We start from the raw sequence: 26,470 nt of genomic DNA on the forward strand, positions 1-26,470 counted from the left end.
ACAAAAGTTAATGATCTGATTTAATATTATCTCATGTAGCTTGCTATGTGATAGAGCTGAAAGGATTCACTGTTCCAAATCAGATATACCAATATATGTAATACAGACACAGTGTGAGTAGTAAGTGGAAAAAAATAAAAATAAAGAACAACATATTATAAGTGGAACTTTGGTAGATATGACCCCAGGTGCATGTTTTTATTTATTTATTTATTTGTTTTTTGTAAATGTCAATATTATTGTCCATTAAAATAGTATTTCTATTGCTTAAATTCACTTTAGCCTATTGATTAAAAATATTAATATTAAAAATATTAAGTGAAATATTAAACAATATAAAAAATTAATATGATGTGATACTATATATATATATATATATATATATATATATATATATATATATATATATATATATATCACATTAAATTAAACAATATTGACTAAATGTAACAGACATTTCGTCAACAAAAATCTTTAAAAAATAAAAACATTGTACTTACTGTAAGAAACTGAAACAGAACTGCTTAGTCCTGTGAAAAGCTAAACATGCATTTGTTTGTTTGTTTATTTGTGTCTTCACATACACAAACAATGGATGAAAAAAATAAAAAAAACAAGATTGATGTTTTAGAGTGTCAGATATGCTATTTGACCTTGTTTCTATATCTCTTTCTATTTGCACTCGTTAGCTTGTCATTAGCGTTTTCTTTTCTCCTCTCCTCAATCTCGGTCCAGTTTTCAAGTTCATCAAACAACCGCAGTAAGAATATTTCATCAAGCACAGTGAGTAATGGCTTCGCCTGCTATCGTTATTTGCACCTCTTGCCACATGTACAGTTTATCTATCTCTGTCGCTGATGAAGGATTTACATGTGATAAATGCAGGGAAATAGTTAGGCTGACAGAGAAGATTTCAGAATTAGAGACACGCATCCAAACTTTAATTGAGGACAGTAAGAATGTTAGGGCTCTAGACACGGCTTTGGATGCGTCTAGCTCAGGGATTCCTGTACATTGGTCGGTTCCGGAAATAGAGCCCCTGCAGCAGGGCAACTGGGTGACGGTGAGGCAGCGTAGCCGTGGGTGAAAACACCGCTCTTCTGTTCCGATCAAAACATTAAACATGTTCTCCCCACTCAGTGATGCACCCACTGAGAAACCTGATGAAAGTGCTCTCGTTATTGGTGATTCTATTGTACGGAACGTGAATATAGAGACACCAGCCACCATAGTCAAATGTTTACCGGGAGCCAGAGCGCCTGACATCTTGGCAAATTTAAAAGTGCTGGCAAATGTTAAACGTAAATACAGTAAGATTGTTATTCATGCCGGCGCTAATGATGTTCGACTTCGCCACTAAAATCACTAAAAATAACTTTAAAGAGGTGTGTGAGCTTGCAAGCACGATGTCAGACACTGTAATATGCTCTGGTCCCCTCCCTGCTTACAGTGGTGATGATATGCATAGCAGATTGTCATCACTCAATGGCTGGATATCTAAGTGGTGCCCACAGCATAACATAGGTTTCATAGACAATTGGACGAACTTTTGGGGCAGACCTGACCTGTTTAAAAGAGATGGTCTTCATCCCTCCTGGGGTGGCGCCACTCTTCTCTCTAGAAATATGGCAAATAGTCTTAGAGTTCATACTTGCCTAACTGGGGCCCAGGTCAGGAAGCAGACAGACTGGCTAAACCGACCATCTGCTAGCTGCCTCCCATCACAGAGGTCAGCTAATTCTCAGCACATAGAGACTCTTTCACCTAGATATCACACTATAGAGACTGTGTCTGTTCCCCTAACTAGAAAATACAAAAAATGTCCAAACCAAGTTAAAGTTAATAATTTAATTGAGGTTCAACAAATAAAAAACAAATGCAATATGGATAAACAAATGATAAAGCTTGGCTTATTGAAAATCAGATCCATTTCTACGAAAACACTTTTTGTAAATAATATGATAACTGATCATAATATAGATGTGCTCTGTTTGACAGAAATCTGGCTAAAACCTGATGATTACATTATTTTAAATGAGTCCACCCGCCAAGATTACTGTCATAAACACGAGCCATGTCTAAAAGGCAAAGGGGGAGGAGTTGCTTCAATTTATAACAACGTTTTCAGGATTTCTCAGAGGGCAGGCTTCAAGTATAACTCGTTTGAAGTAATGGTGCTACATATAACATTATCCAGAAAAAAAACAAATGTTAATGATAAATCCCCTGTTATGTTTGTACTGGCTACTGTATACAGGCCACCATACAGACTTTATTAAAGAGTTTGGTGATTTTACATCCGAGTTAGTTCTGGCTGCAGATAAAGTTTTAATAGTTGGTGATTTTAATATCAATGTCGATAATGAAAAAGATGCATTGGGATCAGCATTTATAGACATTCTGAACTCTATTGGTGTTAGACAACATGTTTCAGGACCTATTCATTGTCGAAATCATACTCTACATTTAATACTGTCACATGGAATTGATGTTGATAGTGTTGAAATTATGCAGCCAAGTGATGATATCTCAGATCATTATTTAGTTCTGTGCAAACTTCATATAGCCAAAATTGTAAATTCTACTTCTTGTTACAAGTATCCATCACTTCTACCACAAAAGACTGCTTTTTAAGTTATCTTCCTGATGTATCCAAATTCCTTAGCATATCCAAAACCTCAGAACAACTTGATGATGTAACAGAAACTATGGACTCTTTCTTTTCTAGCACTTTAAATACAGTTGCTCCTTTACGCTTAAGGGAAGGTTAAGGAAAACAGTTTGACACCATGGTATAATGAGCATACTCGCACCTTAAAGAGAGCAGCCCGAAAAATGGAGCGCAGCTGGAGGAAAACAAAACTAGAGGTATTTCGTATCGCTTGGCGGGAAAGTAACATATCCTACAGAAAAGCATTAAAAACTGCTAGATCTGATTACTTTTCTTCTCTTTTAGAAGAAAACAAACATAACCCCAGGTATTTATTAAATACAGTGGCTAAATTAACGAAAAATAAAGCCTCAACAAGTGTTGACATTTCCCAACACCACAGCAGTAATGACTTTATTAACTACTTTACTTCTATAATCGATACTATTAGTGATAAAATTGCAACCATTCAGCCGTCAGCTACAGTATCACATCAGACAGTGCACTATAGACCCCCTGAGGAACAGTTCCACTCATTCTCTACTATAGGAGAGGAAGAATTGTATAAACTTGTTAAATCATCTAAACCAACAACATGTATGTTAGACCCTATACCATCTAAGCTCCTAAAAGAGGTGCTTCCAGAAGTCATAGGTCCTCTTTTGACTATTATTAATTCCTCATTGTCACTAGGATATGTCCCCAAAACCTTCAAACTGGCTGTTATTAAGCCTATCATAAAAAAACACAACTTGACCCCAAAGAACTAGTTAATTATAGACCAATCTCGAATCTCCCTTTTCTGTCCAAGATACTAGAAAAGGTGGTATCCTCACAATTATATTCCTTCTTAGAGAAAAATGGTATATGTAAGGATTTCCAGTCAGGATTTAGACCGTATCATAGTACTGAGACTGCTCTCCTTAGAGTTACAAATGATCTGCTCTTATCATCTGATCGTGGGTGTATCTCTCTATTAGTTTTATTGGATCTTAGTGCTGCGTTTGACACAACTGACCACAGCATTCTTTTGCATAGACTTGAACACTTTGTTGGCATCAGTGGAAGTGCATTAGCATGGTTTAAATCGTACTTATATGACCGCCATCAGTTCGTAGCAGTGAATGAAGATGTATCATATCGATCAAAAGTGCAGTATGGAGTACCTCAAGGCTCAGTAATAGGACCGCTACTCTTCACGCTTTATATGTTACCCTTGGGAGATATCATCAGGAAACATGGTGTTAGCTTTCACTGTTATGCTGATGATACTCAGCTCTATATTCCTTCGCGGCCCGGTGAAACACACCAATTTGAAAAACTAATGGAATGCATAGGCGATATAAAAAATTAGATGACGAGTAATTTCTTGCTGCTAAATTCGGAAAAAACAGAGGTGTTAATTATAGGACCTAAAAACTCTGCTTGTAAAAACATAGAACACTGTCTAAGACTTGATGGTTGCTCTGTCAATTCTTCGTCATCAGTTAGGAACCTAGGTGTGCGATTTGATCCCAATCTTTCCTTAGAAAGCCACGTTTCTAGCATTTGTAAAACTGCATTTTTCCATCTCAAAAATATATCTAAATTACGGCCTATGCTCTCAATGTCAAATGCAGAAATGTTAATCCATGCATTTATGACTTCAAGGTTAGATTATTGTAATGCTTTATTGGGTGGTTGTTCTGCACGCTTAGTAAACAAACTACAGCTAGTCCAAAATGCAGCAGCAAGAGTTCTTACTAGAACCAGGAACTATGACCATATTAGCCCGGTCCTGTCATCGCTGCACTGGCTCCCTATCAAACATCGTATAGATTTTAAAATATTGCTTATTACTTATAAAGCCCTGAATGGTTTAGCACCTCAGTATTTGAATGAGCTCCTTTTACATTACACTCCTCTACGTCCGCTACGTTCTCAAAACTCAGGCAATTTGATAATACCTAGAATATCAAAATCAACTGTGGGTGGCAGGTCCTTTTCCTATTTGCCGCCTAAACTCTGGAATAACCTACCTAACATTGTTCGGGAGGCAGACACACTCTTGCAGTTTAAATCTAGATTAAAGACCCATCTCTTTAACCTGGCATACACATAACATACTAATATGCTTTTAATATCCAAATCCGTTAAAGGATTTTTAGGCTGCATTAATTAGGTAAACCGGAACCGGAAACACTTAACATGACGCCCTATGTACCTTCTACATCATTAGAAGAATGGCATCTACGCTAATATTTGTCTGTTTCTCTCTTGTTCCGAGGTCACCATGGCCACCAGATCCAGTCTGTATCCAGATCAGAGGGTGACTGCAGTCACCCGGATCCAGTACGTATCCACACATGACGGTGGATCAGCACCTAGAAAGGACCTCTACTGCCCTGAAAGACAGCGGAGACCAGGACAACTAGAGCCCCAGATACAGATCCCCTGTAAATACCTTGTCTCAGAGGACCACCAGGACAAGACCACAGGAAGCAGATGATTCTTCTGCACAATCTGACTTTGCTGCAGCCTGGAATTGAACTACTGGTTTCGTCTGGTCAGAGGAGAACTGGCCCCCAAACTGAGCCTGGTTTCTCCCAAGGTTTTTTTCTCCATTCTGTCACCGATGGAGTTTCGGTTCCTTGCCGCTGTCGCCTCTGGCTTGCTTAGTTGGGGTCACTTCATCTACAGCGATATCATTGACTTGATTGCAAATAAATGCACAGACACTATTTAAACTGAACAGAGATGACATAACTGAATTCAATGATGAACGGCCTTTAACTATCATTTTGCATTATTGAGACACTGTTTTCCAAATGAATGTTGTTCAGTGCTTTGACGCAATGTATTTTGTTTAAAGCGCTATATAAATAAAGCACGTCCTGATTTTGCCAAGTCCGATGTGTTCCTAGGTCAACATATTTTGTTGACCCTGGAACAACATTTTACTCCAAAAATATATTCTTAACCATATCCCTACACCTAAACCTAACCTTAACCATGAGTAATCCCTAAAATCAGAGGAAATGATAGATGAATGACACTGATGTACAAGCACCAAACACTGATTTTAAGCATAAACTTCACAAAATCTATAAACTGGTTCTTCAAATCTGATTGGTTAATCCCAATGTTGTTCCAGGGTCAACAACGATGTTGTCCCAGGAACATGTCTCACTTGGTAAAATCAGGTTAGGCATAAATAAAGGTGATTGATTGATTTGGTTGGCCTGCTGCTGAGGGTTTTTTATCTTCTGTCTGACAGACCCTTTCCACCTGAGTGAAGCAGAACAAAGCCTCTAAACATCTGCATTGAAAATGTTTGTATATTTTGGTGTTTATTCTGCACGTCTGCATTTTAAAAACATATAGCAATACTATTGCGTTTCAAATCGTGCAGTAACAAGTACCATGATAACTCGATCTTCCAATTTTTCATCATACAATCAATCATTCATAGATAAAAAAAGGGGAAAAAAAAGAATCCCGTTGCACTCAGAAATGCATCAGATTACAGAGGTAAAATGTGCAATGAGAGGCATCACTAGATCTGGGCTGAAGTGGATGTATTCAAATTTTTTTCTGGATAGCTGAAAATGATTTTGAGGCACATAAGTAAAAGAGTTACTGTCATGAATCCTGACCATGCACTTCCATTCGCTCACCATCAGAGACCACCTGCTCACTAGTATGGACTCTTGCACCACACTAACTGTTGCACTTCCCTCCGGACTACAGTCCCCATCATCCATTGCACTGATTATACACACACAACTGAATGCACTGATTACACACACACACACACACACACACATAGCTGAATCCAATAAGACATTCTACATAAGCCATGGACTTCCTCTTTCTCACTGCTGAGTATTGGTTGCATGTATCATTCTCCTAGTGGTAGCACATCACGGAGCGAGTTTTCGGCTCTAGTTTCTAATCCTTAGTTCATAGTCATAGTCATAGTATTGTCTTGCCTGCTTTTCCATTTTACCTGATTCTTGCCTGTGTATCTTGGATTAACCTTTTGCCTTTTTGTGTTGGACTGTGTTTGCACCTCGCCTGGACTATTACTTGTGTTATTGGATTTCACCCTCTTGTCAAGCCCTCTAGATAATGTTTGCTGTAGACTGTCTCATGCCTGTTTTGGATTACTCTTTTGTCTTGTCCTCTATATTGTCAGATCATTGCCTGTTTTATGACCACACCTTTAAAAAAAAAATGCAGATCGATCTGCACGTCTCACATCTTGTTCGCTCCATAACAATTACATTGATTTTGACTGCTATTTAAAGGTCATTAGAGACTAGCCACAATACATAAACAATACAAACAAAAACCCAAGAAACCGAAACCGACTCAATTAGCCATCAACCAACTACCGGCCTTGACTAACACTTAACTCGCCTGAGGAGTCCAGCGATGATGAGGAGGATCCATCTAACCAAGCTTTATTAGCTGCCATCATAGCCACACTAAGATAAAATATGACATATGTGAGAACTTGGAAAGACTCATTGAACGTGTGTATAATGATTTGAGAGAGGTAACAATGTTGTCCAGGTCTCTATTACCAATCTTTAAGCAAAATCCCAAATGCTACAAGCTAAAGTCACTGACATAGAAGAGGCCGCCACTACACATTCTAATAGCATTACGTCCCCATGGAATTATAAGGTTCTATCTGACATTTTTGTCAATTAATTCCAGGCAAGTTCCCTCTTTATTTATTTTTTTTTTTTAGGTCTTGCTGAGAAGATTGTTTTCATAGTTAGACACCACACTAGCCAGCAGCGCTAGCTTTATAGTTTCATATATTAAGAGGCAAGCACTAAGATAAAAAAATAAATACAATAAAAAAATAACCAAAAAAACTAACGATCCTATCCTACTCAAAATAGTGCGTTTACAGTAAGTTATGATCGTTATGTGAACATGTGAAAGATCGTTAAAGCAGTTACCTCCAGTAATAAAACGATTTAAGAATGATTGTAGACTGTGTAGCTACTCCATGGTATACCATGCTAAATATATGTAATGTATTTAAATATTGTGTTTAAATATATATTTTTTCACATGTATTTTTTTGTCTCCAGGCAGGTGACAAAGTAGATGCAGCAGGGCCTAGGGTCTTACCAGACAAACCAGTGGGGATGTTTGTTTTAAAAAATGAGTCACAGAGAGTATAATAGTTATGTGTTTTAGAAAATGAGTCTGACATTTTTTGTGTGTGTGATTTATATATATATAGTCAGTGAATCATTTTTCAATGATTATTAAACTTTATGAATTAATTTGCTGAAATATGTCTGTTTTTATTTATTTATTTTTTTTGCAGTTTTTTTGCAGTTTTTAAAGTCTTAAAATGTCAATATTGAGCCTTAAAGGTCAAATAATCAACAATTTAATTGATTGGGTCTTAATTACAACAATAAACATTAGCATGTTATTTCAGCCATACTGATGTCTAGAGAGAAAGCCATTTTACCTGGCCCACTTTAGGTGGAATAAAGTCCTGCTCAGATATATTACTGTAGCTTCTTTCTGTCTAAACAAAAGAAAAATTAAAGGAACAATTTCTGCAATAATGTTTTTAATTACCCACCAAATTGTTACTAAAAATGTACATCTGCACTCGACAAAATATTTAGACCTTCCTTGCTTAATTTGAAATGTCCTAAATACATGGAAGTGCTAAAAATATAAAATAAATGTCATAGAAAGGATGCAATTTTACTTTCTAACACATGTTGAGACATTGTTACAACATTAAGTTTATATTTAATGTTCAAATAATGTTTTGGAAGATAGAACCTTATAATTCTAAGTGAAAAGTGTTTTTTAGAATTAGAAGGTTCTATCTGCATTTGACCCATTCCAAAAATCCCCATTTACAAATTTGAGAGGATTTTGATACTGTATATTTAGAATACATTTAGGGTCCCTGTTATTTTCATGTTTGAAAGAAACTTGTTCCCCATATACATTTTCCTATATTTAATGCAAAAACTTTGAAGCTCAATTTCTCAAAACTGCTCAGAACGCAGATAGAACCTTATAATTCCAAGGGGACGATTAGCCAACTTGAGCAACAGGCGGCTAATCTCAGTGCCGAAGTTGTCAGTCTTATACAAAAAGAATGATGATTTAGAAGAAAGATCTCGTAGAAACAATATCAAGTCCCACTTTATATTAGGTGGCCTTAACTAGTATGTACTTACATAACAAATAAGGACAATGTACTTATTGTGTTCATATTGTATTGTAAAACACTTTTGCTGCTATTGAGGTGGGATAGGGGTAAGGTTAGGGAGAGGGTTGGAGGTATGGGTAAGTTTAAGGGTGGGTTAAGGTGTAAAGTATGGGTCAACAGTGTAATTATAAATGTAATTACAGAAATTAAATACAGATGTAATTACATGTAGCTTTTTTTTAAATATAAGTACAATGTAAAAACATGTATGTACACAATAAGTACATTGTACTAAATTATTAATTAAAATGTATGTACATAGTAGTTAAGGCCACTTAATATAAAGTGGGTCCCAATATCATAATTACAGGTGTACGAGAGGGCTCAGAAACGACAAAACCGTGGGACTTTATTGCCAACTTGTTGAAAGATGTACTCTCGTTGGACAAGACCCCGCTTATTGACAGAGCTCACAGGACCCTTTGCCAACGCGCAAAGCACTGTGTCCCACCGCGCCCATTCATAATACGACTCCATTACTATCACATCCTGGAAGACATTCTCCGCAAAGCTGCCACCATGAGAAATCTCCAGGTACAAGGTACACCCATAAGCATCTTCCTCGACTACCTTCCATCAGTGGCAAAGCAAAGGGCACAACCAACAGATATGGCTTGCTTTACCCAGCGAGATTCCCAGAGACCCAAAACGGCTCCCAGTCATCCTTTACAGACCCGCAGAAGGCAGAGGAGTATGCTGAACATCTCACGGCAACACCATTGGGACCAATTTGAAGAAGTTAAAAGACTGATAAGACTGATTTTTTTAATTTAACCTACAAATATTTTATTTTTCGGTGTTACAAATGGCCATGACTTTATAGGTTTGAGGGGTTCTCCCCAAAATGAGCAACAGACTTCGTAAGTTAGGTTTCTCATATAGGGAAGTTTTGTTTTTTTCATAGCTCTTCCCGATAACTGTTTTCCTGCTGCTACATTAGATTAGCCTAAGGTATTTAAGTTCATGTTGTTCGCTTATTTGTTGTTTATTATGTTTGTGCTCGCGAATATACGAAATTACAATTGTTGTGCAGCGATAGAAGTGTCACGCTGTCAGTCTCTGTTTTCCTGGGTGTTCCCTAGTGAGCTCACTTCTCCTTAGGCACTTCACCATAGGCACTTTAATTCCTCTAGTCTGGTTCTGTCTTCACAGTAATTGCACTCCAATTAGAATCGCACAGGTGCTGACAATCCTCTGTCATTAGTCTCCCTATATATAGCTGTCTTTCTCTGTCATCTGTATGGAGTCCTTACCCTATGTGTGAGTTGTGCTCGTCTCCCGAGTCTTCCCGTTACCTTCTTGTTCCTCCGAGTTCTTATCCGTTTCATCCGGTTCCCTCTTTTGTTTGGTTTGTCTCCCATGACTGTTTATTTTGTATTTTTCCCTTCTGTTAATAAAACCCATACTTGCAATTGGATCCTACCCTCTCCTTGTGTTTATCCTAAACCCAACCGTCACAAGAAGCAGGTCTCTTAAAGTAAGAGGCACAGCTATTATAATAAAGAAATGGATATCTTTTATCCATAATTCCACTATAGCTGATAAAGTCATTATATCATTGTCTTTGGGAAGATACACAACACATCTCTAACTCTTGTCAATGTATATGCTCTCAATATGGATAACCCTGCATTTTTTTAAGAAAGTCTTTAGTTTACTCCCCAATCTGTCTCAAATGCTAATAATAGGAGGAGATTTTAACACACCTTTAGACCCATTTCTTGATCGATCAGCATCTCATAAAAATAATAAAATCTTTTAAATTAATTCCTTAAAAGTATTAACTTAATAGATTTATGACATCCAGTTATGGCGCGTGCTGAGTGGAACGCGAATCGGAGCTCCGCAAAAATACTGACGACACAGAAACAAGTCAAATGGACCATCCCTGGAGAGGCTGAGTCAGATGCTAAATCCAATGAGGCTAATGGCGAGGAGACAGCGTCAGGTGTTAGCCAAGAGTCTGCAATCCTTGAGGCTATCCACTCACTGAATTCGGACTTTGCTGTGCGATTTGATGGATTGCTTCAGGCGATCAGCGGAGTGCAGTGCGATCTTAAAGCCCTCACAACACGATAACAGAAGCCGAGGATCGAATAGGCACTCAAGAAGATAACGTCTCATCGCAAAACTGAAAACTGCCATAGAATCTCTCTCATTAAAAGTCGATGATCTGGAAAATTGCAGTAGTCGGTCCAATCTACGATTAGTGGGACTTCCAGAAAAAATCGAGGGGAAAGATATGTGTGCCTTTTTAGAAAAATTACTCCCTGGTAATTTCCTCGGACCGGGAAACTTTCCTGGCCCTCTTGTAATTGAGAGAGCACACCGAATCAGCAGATTCTCCGAAGTTCGTTCTGACTCTCCACCGAGAGCCGTGATAATGAAATTCGTAAACTACGCTGACAAAGTTCGTACTCTGAAAGCAGCTCGAGCTAAAGGCAAAGTGATGTTGGACGAAAGAAAGCTTATGTTCTTTTCTGACGTGTCAGCTGAACTGCACAAGAAACGGAAACGATTTGACCTGGTGAAGAAGGATCTTCGCGATCTCAACATTCCCGAATTGCGTTATGGCATCTTGCATCCAGCTACTTTGTGCGTGACATACAAAGGAAAGTGCCACTTGTTTGACAACCCTCCAGAAGCTCAAGATGTTTTTGCAAGATCTGAAAGATGCTTAGCAAGTCTTAAAGGAGGACATTTCGTTTTGGGGTCAGTTTCATGAACGTAAGCAAACTTCTGGTTTATTACTGATAAGCTATATGCTAAAAAATATATATATATATTTTTTTTGTGATGTTGGGTTGACATTTCTGACTGCTGCGGGACCCGTCCAGCCATCAAGCAAGCTGTTCCTCACTGTGAAAAGATCGCGGGAGGACCAGCATAGTTCCATAATCAGGCTCTTTCGAGAAGTCCTTGGGAAGTGTTTAACTGGGGAGGGGAGGAGGGATGATGATGTTCCATTCGGGGAAGTTCCTGTGTGTTGGCCAGTTGTTCTATTTGGCTGTACTTTGCTTTTACCATCTGTTATTGTGTTTCTCCTTTTTTTTATTTATTTATTTTATTCAAAGTAATAGTCTATATACTTACTGTTGTACTTTTTGCAAGGACAGGAATACACTCTATATACGATAATGGTTCCCCTATCTGATATTCAATTTACATCCTGGAATGTAAGAGGTCTAAAGAAGATTGTAAAATTAAAACAAGTGTTGAACAGAATTAGGCAAATGAAAGCTAAGATAGTGTTCCTTCAGGAAACTCACTTAGTCCCAGAGGAGATGGTTACGGTGAGGAAGAGATGGCCAGGACAAGTGTTTTCGGCCTCTTTTAATTCATACAGTAGGGGGGTTCTTGTACTTATACATAAATCTATACCTTTACAAATAATTAACACTATTGAGGACAGACTAGGGAGGTACATAATCATCCAAGCCGAGATCCTATCTGTTAGACTGAATTTAGTGAATGTTTATGGGCCCAATGTGGATAATCCAACTTTTTACAGAAATCTATTTTTAATATTGGCTGAACTGCCAGGATATTTTGTCATAGGAGGAGATTTTAATTGTGCTCTATATCCAGAATTAGCATGCAAGATTTTAATTTAATAGATATATGGAGGAACAGACACCCGGATTCTTTGACTTATTCATGCTACTCTAGCACTTATAAAACATTCTCTCGCATAGATTATTTTCTTTTATCTACTGATCTAATCTCCAAAGTAAGGAAATGCTGGTATGATAGCATATTAATTTCAGATCATGCTGCAGTTTCATTTACATTGAATTTTCCTAATTTCTTATGCAGATCCCCAATATGGTGCTTACATATAACTTGGTTGAGAGATCCCGAATTTTTGGAGTTCATTGATAAACAGATAGATAATTATTTTTAAATAAACATGAATCAAACATCTGCTTCAGTCAGGTGGGAAGCATTTAAAGCTTTTATAAGAGGGTGAATGATTAGTTACACAAATTATTAATATAAGCGCTCTCAAGTAGAAATGGTAGACCTTGAAAGCAAAATAAAGAAAATTGAATCTGAAATATATAAATATAAGCGCTGTCAAGTAGAAATGGTAGACCTTGAAAGCAAAATAAAGAAGATTGAATCTGAAATATACCAAAAAATTACTCCTGATTCTCTTTTGGAACTGCACAAATTGAAAATTAAATATAATGAGCTTTCATTAGATCATGCAAAGAAAAGTTTGATGAGACTAAAACAGACTTATTATGAGGGTGGGGAGAGGGCGGGTAAGTTACTAGCCTGGCGTATTAAGCAGTTACAAACTGAAAGAGCCATAAATTCCATTCAGATAAAGGAGGGTGAGATAACATTCGATCAAACTGAGATAAATGAGATATTTAGGAACTACTATCAGACTCTTTATAGTTCTGAATATTCGGAGAGTGCCGCAGAGAGACAAAAAGCTTTCCTGGATGCTTTGGACTTCAAGTCCACAGATTTGGGTTTCATGGTATCTCTTGAAGATGACCTAAAATCTGAGGAACTGTTTGAAGCTATTATCAGTATGAAAGGAGGAAAGACCCCAGGCCTGATGGCATACCAATAGAGTTATATAAAATTTTCCATCATAAGGTAATTCGCCCCCTTTTGGATATGTACCAGGAATCCCTGAATAATGGGTCTTTGCCTCCCTCTCTAAATACTGCGGTGATCACTTTGCTCTTAAAACCTGGCAAGTCGCCAATTGATTGTGGTTCATATAGACCAATTTCTCTCTTGAATAATGATTTAAAGATTCTTTGCAAAGTGCTAGCAAAGAGATTAGAAATAAATTTGTCCAAGCTTGTTCATATGGATCAAAATGGCTTTGTTTTGGGGAGGCAAGGTTTCCATAATATTCATAGAGTATTGAATATATTACATGAGAAATCTAATACTTGTGATAATGCACTACTCTCATTAGATGCTGAAAAAGCATTTGACAGGATTGAGTGGCCATACCTGTTCAAAACTATGGAAAGAATGGGGTTTGGGGATAAGTTTATGGAATGGGTACGGATCCTGTATGCTAACCCTTCAGCTGAGATATTAACAAATGGAACAGTATCTTCCCCTTTCAGGCTTTACAGGGGAACACGCCAGGGCTGCCCTCTCTCTCCCTTGCTTTTCACCTTAGCGATCGAAACTTTGGCTATGGCAATTCGTAATCACATACATATTTCAGGTATTACAATTGGCTCCTCAGAACACCACATTTCACTGTACGCAGATGATATAATTATATTCTCTTCTAATCTAAAGCAGTCTATTCCTGCATTGCTAAATTTGATTGAAAGGTTTGGAGAATTCTCAGGATATAAAATTAATCATTCTAAATCTGTGTTGCTGTTTCTGTGTTGCAGAAATGCTTTCCCCCCCAGTTCAGTCACCCTTTACAATCTCACAAGAAGGTTTTACTTACCTCGGGATTAAAATTACACCAACTGTAAGTGAAATTGTATCAGCAAATTACAAGCCCATATCAGAATCTATAATTGGTCTGCTGAACAGATGGACAAAACTTCCCACACTGTTAAAAATCGCTGTAAAAAAACGGCCAAATTTTGACAGTAACATACTGTTTTTCAGTAAAACAGTGCATTCTGGGTAATATTCATCGTTTTCGAGAAGGTAGCCTGCTGCTATATATCGTAAATTAGCAACGTTCAAAGTCGACACTCAGCGGCTGTGTTTCAAATCACACCCTACACCCTCATTCACTATTCCACATGAGTTTACTAATATAGTCCACCTGACAGAGAGAATGAACACTAATGAGTGAATTCAGACAATGATCAACAGCTGCTGTTAATGAGTAGAATCACTGAAGAAAAAAGAAACAAGACAAACACAAGAAATACAACTGACTTCAGCCACAGCTTTAGATGAAATCAACTGAAGATTTAAACAATCAACAAACAGCTTTATCAACTTCACTCATTACTAACCAGACTGACTTTATTTATTTCAGATCAGAGATCAGAGATCAAAAAATCTTATTGAGAATTACAGAGATTTAGATGATAATGTTACTGTTTCGTCTGACGTCACCATTGTGGAGATCAGTGTTTGCTTTAGTTGGGCTCCTGACCCTTGACTTTTGTACTTCAACTTTTGTTTCATTGTTATATTTGTATCTTTATGATACATCTGTTACAGCAATATTAATCTTCATGGTCAAGTGACTATGACGGTTTCTGTCAAGCATGATCTACTAGACTGACTTGTTGCTATAATAGTCAATTCATAATTTGGTGTTGAAATATATGAGTGAATAACACTTTTCTTTTGTTTGTTTCTTCAATTTTATAAGATTGAACGGTAATGTGATTATCTGGATATGGATTTAATGAAATTTTGAGCTTTAAATATTTTGGGCAGCAGTCCTCACAACACTGAAAGAGAGACATCAACAATCAGCATATTAATCTCAACAATGGTGACAATCAAAAGGTTTATGATGCAATGCATGCTGGGTACCAGCACAGGATAAAACTCATCCATGACTCCCAGCATGCATTGGGGCATGAATAAATTATGCCCCTGAATTGTTTACTTATTTTCTTGAATTCTTATGTGCTTATAATTTTGCATTTGTTTTAAATTTTAGTAGCATGTGTTGTGATGTTCAGAACTGATCTGTTCATTTATTTTGTGGATTGTCACCATTGTTGTGATTCATACGCTGATTCTTGATGTTTCTGTCTAAATTTCAGCAAAGGTTTTTTTTTTTTTTTTTATTATGAGTGAAATTTTCTTAACAGTCTTTTATAACTTATGGCTCAGAAGTGTTCCTTCTTATGCTGTAATAACAATATTCAATAAGAGAAGAGACACGGGATTAGATCAGAAATAATAGTGTTTGTTCTTGTCAATATATAAACAACAATATCAGATTTTTTTTTCTTCTGTGTACTTTTGTTTTGCTATAACAAGATCCAAAGACGCATTGTTACAGCATGTTAAAAAAAACCTTAGTTGTTGAAAAGTCATGTTCAAGAGCCCAACTAAAGTAAACACTGATCTCCATCATGGTAGTGAAAAAACACCTAAACCTATTTAACTCTCCATAAGTTCTTCTGTAGACATCTGACAGAAATAAAGTCAGTCTGGTTAGTAATGTGAATCTGGTGAAGCTGTTTTAATAGTTGTTTAATCAGATCTTGAGAGATTTGATGTATTCTTTTATTCAGTTGATTTCATCTAAGGCTGTGGCTGAAGTCATTTGTAGATCTTGTGTTTCTCTTTCCTTCAGTGATTCTGCAGGTGTTTATACTAATGCTCAATCATCAATTAATCACCGAATTATCTCATTAACTTCACTGATTCAATGTTACTCTAACACTCTGTAGTGTGCACACATTATAAGTGTTCATTTAAAACTGAGGATTTTCTTGTGGGGTTTAAAGTGTTAAAGATTTAAGATGAAGAAAAAACAGCATGAAACATAATTTAACAGTAATAAACTGTAATTAATTTACAGGAAACAAGCTGTAGAAAAACAGTTATTTACTGGCGCCCCTGCCGCCAGTAAAAAACTGTTTTTCAACTGTTTCTTGCCGTAAATTAATGGTTGCCAGCAAAAAAAGTGTTTTTCTACAGTTTGTTGCCGTTAAGTCAAGGAAAAACAGTAATATACTGTAAAATGTAAACGTCAGATTTACCAAATGAAAAAAAAAGTTAATTTAACTAAAATATTTGTGAACATCCATAGAAAAAAAACTAGGCAAAGTCATACACTGATAATGAGAGTAAATACTGAACTTGACTGTATTAATGTGTGTTTGCACAAGAGAAATCGTTTAGTTTAATGTAGTTTTGTTGTTCACCATTGTGCTGGAGAGTAGAGCCTTTGCTTCAGTCAATGATGAGCCACAATTTCTGATTTTCTGCTGCTTTATGTAAAGGCAGTAAATGTGGAGTCGCTGATACAGTGATGATCTCTGCGTTAAGTACTTCAGCATATACATGTGTGCTATAGCTGACAATGAGCTGCAGTGATTTGAGTAAAAGTCATGTATTTAGTTACTTTATTACTGCACATTTAGTGTTTGCATCGTTATATTAAGAAATATTCCTTCTCAGTGGACTCAAATGAAATAAGTTCATAGTGCTAACATCGTAGGAATGCTAGTTTTAAAAACTTGAACTGTTTGAAGCAGTGGGAGTGGAGTTAATGTCCATGGTAGAATTTACGGTAAAATACTGTTAAAAAATAAGAGTGGTAAATTAATGGTTAAGAGCTGTAAATTAACAGTACTTTACTGGCGCCCCTGCTGCCAGAAAATTACTGTTATTTAACGGCAATTTTTTTTACAGTGCATTTCATTAATTGGCCGTGTTAATATATTAAAAATATAAATTTTACCCAAATTGTTATATCTCTTCCAATCCATCCCTCTCCCTCCACATTCCTCTTTTTTTGTCCAAATGAAAAAAACTTTTACAAACTTAATTTGGAACAACAAGCGCCCTCGTCTCAGGCTCTCCTTGCTGTACTTGCCTTATGATAGAGGAGGGTTAAACCTACCAAACTTAAAATGGTACTACTGGGCAGCTCAAATTAGAGCAGCAATGTTTTATTTTGAGAAAGACTATCCCCCGACCTGGGTATCTATAGAGGCTCACTCTATTCCAATTCCTTTGAATTTATATCTGTATTCAGCTGATGCTAAGAAGTTAATTAAAGGTACTAAAAATCCATATACCAGAAACACTGTATCAGTTTGGTTTGAGGCTCTTGCTCATCTAGATGACTTACCACAACTCTTGCACTTTTCACCAGTTTTTGGTAATGAAAATTTCCGTCCTGGTAGAGCTGATCCAGGTTTTAAAATCTGGTCAATTCAAGGTATTTGTAAGGTGTCTGATCTCTATAATGAAGGAAACTTTATGTCCTTTGAAGAAATTAGGACAAGGTTTGGAATTCCGCAAAAGCACTTTTTCAAATATCTGCAATTACGTAGTTTCATTCTGTCAAGACAAGGCCAGAGTTTGGTTGAGCCTCCTCTCTCTACTTTGGAAAATATTACACTTAACTGTTTGAAAGGTAGAGGACAGGTATCTGTGTTATATAAACAGTTTGTGGCCAAATCTAAAGAATCATTTAATGACAGACTTCAAGCGTGGTGCTCTGATCTGCAGGCTGATATAACTGAGGAAGAGTGGCAAATAGCATGTTTAAAAGCCCAAACTCAGACAACGAGTACACATTTGAGACTGCTTCAGTATAAATGGTTCAGTAGACAATATATCACTCCAGTTAAGTTACATCACTTCAACCCAAATATTCCTGATATATGCACCAACTGTAAACAAGAGAAGGGAACTTTATTCCATTGTATGTGGGAATGCACTAAAGTTAATTGTTTTTGGGTTAAAATATTGAATATTATAAGTCAAATTATTGGTAAAGTAATTCCTCTTGATCCCAGGTTGTGTATATTACATATTTGTCCTCTGAACTTCAAAATGATCAAACATGAAAGATTGTTGTTAAATCGTTGTTTGCTGGAAGCTAAACGTGTAATTGCATGTTCTTGGAAAAAAGAAGAAAGTCTCAATGGATAAAGGGGATGACCTCATGCCTTGCCTTAGAAAAGATTACCTATTTTTTGAAAAACAAACTTAAAGTATTTTGGTTAAGTTTTCTATGACTTTTTGGAGAGTCTAGATGGTGACTCTTTTGTGGAATTGATGGACATTGAAAGTATAAAGACTAGTATGTTATTGCTGTATTCTTTTTTTTTTTTTCTTTTTTTTTTTTTTTTTTCTTTTAGTATATTTATGTATTTATTTTTAAGGTTATTGCTGAGTTCACTTACGTATTACTATTTTTATTTATTCATTTAATTTATTTATTTATTTTATTATTGTGTATATATAGGTAATATATGTGTGTCATAATGAAAAATATAACTCTTGTCTTAATCTGTATGTAAATCTTTGAAAATAAAATTATTGTTTAAAAAAAAAAAAACTTAATAGATATATGGCGTTTTACCAACCCATCTGGCAAAGACTATTCCGTTTTTTGGGGGGAAGTTCAAAATTCTTTTAGAAGAATTTATTATTTTCTAATTGACACTTGATTAGTCCCATTCACAACTAATGTGAAATATCATAACAACCATCGATTTATATTTGGAAGGTATGGACCCACAAAGTAGATCTTGGAGATTAAACCCTCGATTACTGATAGACAATAAATTTTGTGAATTCACTAAAGCTCAAATAAAACTATATTTTAAAACTAATGATACTGTACCCCAGAAGTCACATCATGTACTTTATGGGAAGCCTATTTGAGATGATGTGTAATTTCATATGAAGCTTCCAAAAAAAAAAAAAAAAAGAAGTAACTCAGTGTAAACATCTTGCAGAACAGATACAACAATTGGACCGACAGAATGCTTTAAACCCCACTCCCGACTTGTATAGGGAAATAACCAGTCTGAAAAATCAACTCAATCAGTTTCTCTCTAGGAAAATTACATCAGCTTTTTTATCTATTAAACAAAAACACTTTGAATTTATTTCTAGATGAATGTAACTTATCAAGAATCTCACCTGAAGACACGGAAAGGCTTAATACAGATATTCATCCCACAGAAATACAAAAAGCAATAGCCTCCCTTTAAAGCGGAAAATCACCTGGCCCAGATGGCATATCGGTTGAACTTTATAAAGGTTTTTGTAATATTCTTGCACCATCTCTCCATAGAATGTACAACCAAGCCCAACTAGATGGCACTCTACCAACAACACTAACTCAAGCTATAATCACTGTTATTCATAAAAAAAAGGTAAAGATGATCTAAATGTAGGCTCATATCATCCAATTAAATATATATTAGAAAATATATCCAAAAATCCTGGCCAATAGATTAACTCCTTTAATGAATACAATAGTTCACAACGATCAAATATCTGTTCAAATTACTTGAATGACTTAATTAAGGTGAGAAGTCCATAAAATGCATAATACTTTTATACACAAACCCTAAAGCACAAATTAACCGCAATTTATCTTCCTCATTTCAGCTGTACAGAGGAACACTGCAAGGATGTCCCCTGTCAGCACTATTTTTTGCTCTTGCTATTGAACCACTTGCACAAAGTATCCGTTTAGACCCCCGGATATATGGCTATCAGACTAAGACTACAACAAATACAATTTTGCTATATGCAGGTGATATTTTGCTATACGTGACCAAACCTCTCCTCTCCATACCATCCATTCTTGATAAAATTGAAATGTTTGGGAAATTTCCAGGATATCGGATAAATTGGACCAAGAGTTTAGTAATGCCAGTTCAGCACATACCTCAAACAACATTTGTAAGATTCCCCTTTAAAGGTTACTACTGATAAATTAATATACTTAGGCATAGAGGATACAAAGCAACTTTTCTCTCTCATACAATCAAATTGTTTCACCTGTATTGGAACAACTTAAAAATAAAATTCAGTTTTGGAAAACCTTACCAATATCACTACTTTGGAGGAAAATGCCATCAAGATGATCTTTTTACCACAAATACTATACTTGTTTCAAAATATTCCTGTTTTCTTAACAAAATCCTTTTTCAAGAAAACTGATTCAATTATGCAGCCCTTTCTGTGGGATTACAAGACTCCAAGAATAAAAAAAAAAAAAAAACATTAAATCAAATCTAAAATGAACGGAGGTCTATCCCTTCCAAATTTTATGATGTATTATTGGGCGTGTGTATGGTTAGCCTTGGTAAGCCTATGAAGTGGAAGACTGTGATACATATTTACCTGCGGCCCTAGTACTTTCACCAATGCAGCTTGAAAAACCAAAGGACATTCAAAACCCAATCATACATTATTTATTCCGTATATGGAAACAAATCAAATCGCACTTTATCCACAAAACGTTACCCCTTTCTTACCAATTGCTAAAAAATCCATCCTTTGTCCCATCTAATTTAGATTTGATGTTTTCTGATTGGAGGAAATTAGGATTAAGTTGTATCCATGATCTGTACACTGAAGGTAAATTTGCTTCCTTTGCACAACTACAAACAAAGTTTAAACTACATAGCAATCATTTCTTTAGATATCTACAGGTTAGAGACTACATCCGAAAATTTATGTCAGATTTCGAGACACAACCCCAATCTATACTAGATGAATGCTTTACTATACCTACATACAAAGACAAATTTATCTCTAATATGTATACAGATTACAAACAATATCTTCCCCCTCGTCCCATAAATATAAAAATAGTTGGGAGAAGGACAGGGGTATCTATATTCCTGATGACATCTGCGAAGAATCTCTGAAATACATACACTTCTGCTCCAACAATACGAGACATTGTCTTATACAGTTCAAAATTATACATAGGCTTCACTTTTCAAAAGTAAAGATCCACAACATATTTCCAAATGCTTTATCAAATTGTGATAAATGTCAGTCCCCCAATGCAACACTTTTTCATGCTTTTTTTTTTTTTCTTGCCCTAAAGGTACCAGTTATTGGTCTGATGTATTTAATGTACTGTCAACAATCTTTAAGGATACATTGTGACCAGAACCATTGTTGATTATCCTTGGCACATCACAGTTATTTAGAAAACTGACTTCAGCCCAACAGCGGTTCATTTCCTACTCTCTTATACTGCAAAAAAGTTACTTCTGATGTCATGGAAAGGGCCAGCGATACCTACTGACAAAATGTGGCTTCGAGATCTGTCTAGTACTTTACATTTGGAAAATCTCTCAGGTTTTTATAATATTTGCCAAACCCCTCATAGACTTCTTACAATCAGTATCTGAATACCTATTTTATTTTATTTTAATTGTATAAACCCTTATTTTACTTCTTGCTGCTCAAATGTATTCTACTTCTAACTTTGTTTACTTTTTTTACTGTTTTGTTCTGGTTTATATGTACACTTATAAAAAAAGTACTTGAGCCTCTCATATTGTTGATCGGAAACTGTATATATATAATGTATATATCCTTCTTATAGCTGCAATGAATGTGTTTCAAAACTGATCAATTGTACTGCACCACTGCTATTAAACTGAATTTAATCAACATTCAACTAAATATAATTAACTGGAATTAAAGTTGTTGCTTAAATGATGAATTCTGCAACAGCAACATTTATTTAACTTATTTAACTTATCGTTATCTCTGTGAAGCTGTTTTGATTTATACTGAAAATGTATATTGTATAAAGTACCATATACACAAATGTGACTTGACTGTTACCAAGCAGTTCCCCATGTTTTCTTGAATTCAGACACACAATCAGCTGGTCTTTACAGATGTGATCATTTGTGCAAGATCAGACATTAGTTGCCACCATTTTTAAGTCATTCTATTGTAGCACTTTATGGAATATTGCTACAATATTAATGAATAAATACATTTCTGGAGAATTTCGCTGAAACCCCAAACAAACATGGGGATTCCACAAAGAAAGGCATCTTGATTCAGACAGGACTCAATCCTCACCACCCAAATAGTGGAATATTTGTATTATTTTTCAAATTAAACAAATAAGTCAAGATAAAGAAAAAATACCCATCTTCCAAATGCCTGTACCCATTTCTATTTCACTCCACAAAAGCCATCACATGTTGCCATCACATAACATTAATTAATAGAAGCTTATATGTGTAAAAAAAATAAAAAAATAAAAAAATAAAAAAAATAATATATATTTATATATATATATATATATATATATATATATATATATATATATATATATATATATATATATATAGGCTACTCCATCAAAAGAGTGTATATCTCGATCAAAATATAAAGTACAATTGTAGGCAATATATACCTAGCCTTTTCTGTACACTTGTCAGTATAAGCCAACCATACTTAAGTATAATATGAAGTATAGTTCCAATTTGTCATGATTCTGCCCTCGTGTCCTTGATTTTTCCTAGTCTTGAGGCAGGATCATGGCAGACCCGTGTTTTGTGTTCAAGCACATGGCCTTGTCTTTGGGCCATGTGCTTGTGTTGTCTCATTCCCTTGCCCCGCCCCCCTTGTTATCCTAGTCTTGTCGTGATTGTCCTATCTGTGCCACCTGTCGTGTCTTGATTAGTTCCCCTATTTAGATCTCCCAGTGTGCTCTGTCTTTCGTCGGTTCATTGTTCATCATTTGTGATTGTTCCACGTCTGAGATTGTTCATTATTTGTGATTGTTCCACATTTGTGATTGTTTCTGTACCTCTGAAGTCCTTGTATTACCGTGAGTGTTTGTTTGTAGTTAGTGTTTAAGAGTTTGTTTGTCATGTCAGCCCAGTCCTGTTTAGTTATTTAGTCTTTACCTTACTCCGTGTTTTCCCCCTCGTGGGTTTTGTTTTTCCCCTTTTTTGTAAATAAACCCTTCGTGTTGTGATTCCTGTCTGCATTTGAGTTCCTCCTTGCCAAACCCTGACAGAATGAACCGACCAAAAAGGAACTCAGCAGGCAGGAGGTCCTCCGAGCTCCAACACCTGTTGGAGTTTCGTCGTCAATGTTGGATGTCACCCCCCCCCCCCCCACCGACAGGAAGGGGGTCACCCTTCCATACTCGCCCGTGGGGGAATGGATCCTCCAAAATTATGCCCGGCTGTGGGAGAGCGTCTCCCAGGAGGAGCCACAGAGGTCCCCTCAACCTACCCAGCTGCCAACGATCCCAGAGGGTCGTGTCCTGGCCGTGGCAACCCTGGGGGATCAGGCAAGTCCCTCCCAAAATCCTGTGGCACCTCCCACTACCTTCAGTCTCCCCAACAAGCGAGGGAGACGGTTTTCATGGGAGTCAGCTTCAGAGTCTTCGGCGTCCGAGTCTGCCCTGCCCGAGACCAAACTCCCCCAACCCGCCTCTGACCCAGCTGTGGCCTCTGCACCGCGCCCAAGGAGGAAGAGGAAGAAGAAGGGGCCTGCCGGTCCTGTGACCCTGTCTCCTCCTGAGTCGGCGAGGTCTCCTGAGCCAGCAGCGGAGAGCGCTGGCGTGCCCGTGCCAGCAGCGGAGAGCGCTGGCGTGCCCGAGCCGGCAAAGAAGAGAGCTGTATTCAAGTCTGCAGTCGTGAAAGCGGAGGAGAGAGCCGCGGCCGACTCTGCATCAGAAACTCTTCTACAGTCTGTCTCATCTCGTAAGGAGATGCCCATTCTTATTGCCGCTAAGTCTTTGTCTGATTATTTGTCCCGTCTTGTTCAAATTTTAGAAGTCCCCGTCAGTCCTGTCTTGTCCCCTGACCCTGTCCCCAGAAATCCAGAGTGTCCAGCCGTTGTCCCCCCGTGTCCTGTTGTCCCCCCGTGTCCTGTTGTCCCCCCGTGTCCTGTGGTCGCCCCGTGTCCAGCTGATGTGGTCGCCCCGTGTCCAGCTGATGTGGTCGCCCCGTGTCCAGCTGATGTTGTCATGTGTCCTGTTGTCCCCCCGCGTCCCGTTGATATAGTCGTCCCTCGTCCAGCTGTTGTCGCCCCTCGTCCTGTAGAGGTTGTCCTGTGACCCCTCCTGTCATGTCCTCTGTCAGTTGTCCCGAGACCCCTTCCCACCCCTCACCACCCAGACCTGCCCGGACCCCTCGTCGTCAGCCTTCGGCCCGCCCTCCTAAGACTCCTGTCCCACCCACCCTGGTCTGTCCCCCATGAACTTTGTGGTCCCGCCTCCTCCCCTTCCCTGTTTGTTTTTTTTTTTTTGATTTGTCACCCCAACCCTGCCATTGTGTATTTATGTTTGCCTTTGTTATTATTTGTCATGTCTTGTTGGTTTGTGTCGGTGTCCCAGTCAGTCGGTGTCCCGTGTTTGATGTTCCCTTGAGGAGCGTCTGGAAGCCGCTCCTTAAGGGAGGGGTTCTGTCATGATTCTGCCCTCGTGTCCTTGATTTTTCCTAGTCTTGAGGCAGGATCATGGCAGACCCGTGTTTTGTGTTCAAGCACATGGCCTTGTCTTTGGGCCATGCGCTTGTGTTGTCTCATTCCCTTGCCCCGCCCCCCTTGTTATCCTAGTCTTGTCGTGATTGTCCTATCTGTGCCACCTGTCGTGTCTTGATTAGTTCCCCTATTTAGATCTCCCAGTGTGCTCTGTCTTTTGTCGGTTCATTGTTCATCATTTGTGATTGTTCCACGGCTGAGATTGTTCCACATTTGTGATTTGTTTCTGTACCTCTGAAGTCCTTGTATTACCGTGAGTGTTTGTTTGTAGTTAGTGTTTAAGAGTTTGTTTGTCATGTCAGCCCAGTCCTGTTTAGTTATTTAGTCTTTACCTTACTCCGTGTTTTCCCCCTCGTGGGATTTGTTTTTCCCCTTTTTTGTAAATAAACCCTTCGTGTTGTGATTCCTGTCTGCATTTGAGTTCCTCCTTGCCAAACCCTGACGCAATTATTCTGAAAATATTGTTATTCAGTATTCTAATAGCACACTTTTTTTAAGTTCCTTTTCTCTGTCATTAGGATTTTCACTCTGGTTTTCTCTCCCCCCCATTACACTCCAAGTCAGTGAAACCTTATGTCAATTTTGAGGCAATGAGCAAAATGTCTTTCTTTCTTTCGCCAGATCATATGTGCAGTTTTACCAGTTACATTTGCATATGAGGAATTGTGTTTAAGTCTGGAATCTTGCACTTCAATTAGCAGAGATGAAAAAAAGTACACAGATCTTTCACTCAAGTAGAAGTACAGAAACTCATGTTTAAAAAGACTCTTGTAAAATTTGAAGTACTAACTTGAAGTACTACTACTGTTTTAGTGTCACACTGGTAATGTGACTTCACATCATATCAATACATTAATAGAAGAGAAATTAAAATTTTGTTAGCTATTGAATATATCAAGGCTGGACAACCACTATGTAGAGTAAAAGGAGAGAAAAGGTGATGATAAAAACTATTTGCCATCACTTAGGTCACATCCTAGATTTTAGGGTGATTCTGGCTTTTGACCTCGGAATCAACTCAAAGTTATGATGCTTTAAAAATGGCACAAATCTGATGAGTTGAAATTCAAACAGACAAGCATCGTTTACACCAGTGGGCCAGTATAAATAACTAGAAATGTCTAAGTTTCTATATCTAATGTCTAAGTATATATATAAAATGTCCTGACAAAAATCTGTTGAGGCAATATATTGTATAATCTTATAATAAATTATGACAACAGTTTTAATAAAATATTTACTTATTTGTGCTATAAGTTTTTAAGAATATGATGACAATACACAATGAACACAATGCACCCACTTAATTTACAATGGATTATTTTTCCCATAGTTATAATATATGTCCCATATATTGCAATTGTGTGTCACTGATGCCTCAAACGTTTTTGCGTTGTACTATGAAGTAACTGCCAGTTTATCACCCTGACAAAAATCAAAAAGTGACACCCATTCAGACACACCAAACATGGAAACCAGGAATCAGACAAACATCCATGATGTAAAATCTGTACCTGTGCCCTCTTTCTCCGATTAGACTCTCTATTTCTAGTCTTCCCTTCCCTTTGTCCTACCCCAGATTATTATCTCATGATCCCATACGTACCTGAACCTGGTTCTCTCCCCTCTGT

This window comes from Carassius auratus, chromosome 34, assembly GCF_003368295.1.
Source record: "Carassius auratus strain Wakin chromosome 34, ASM336829v1, whole genome shotgun sequence".
Classification (NCBI taxonomy): Eukaryota; Metazoa; Chordata; class Actinopteri; order Cypriniformes; family Cyprinidae; genus Carassius; species Carassius auratus.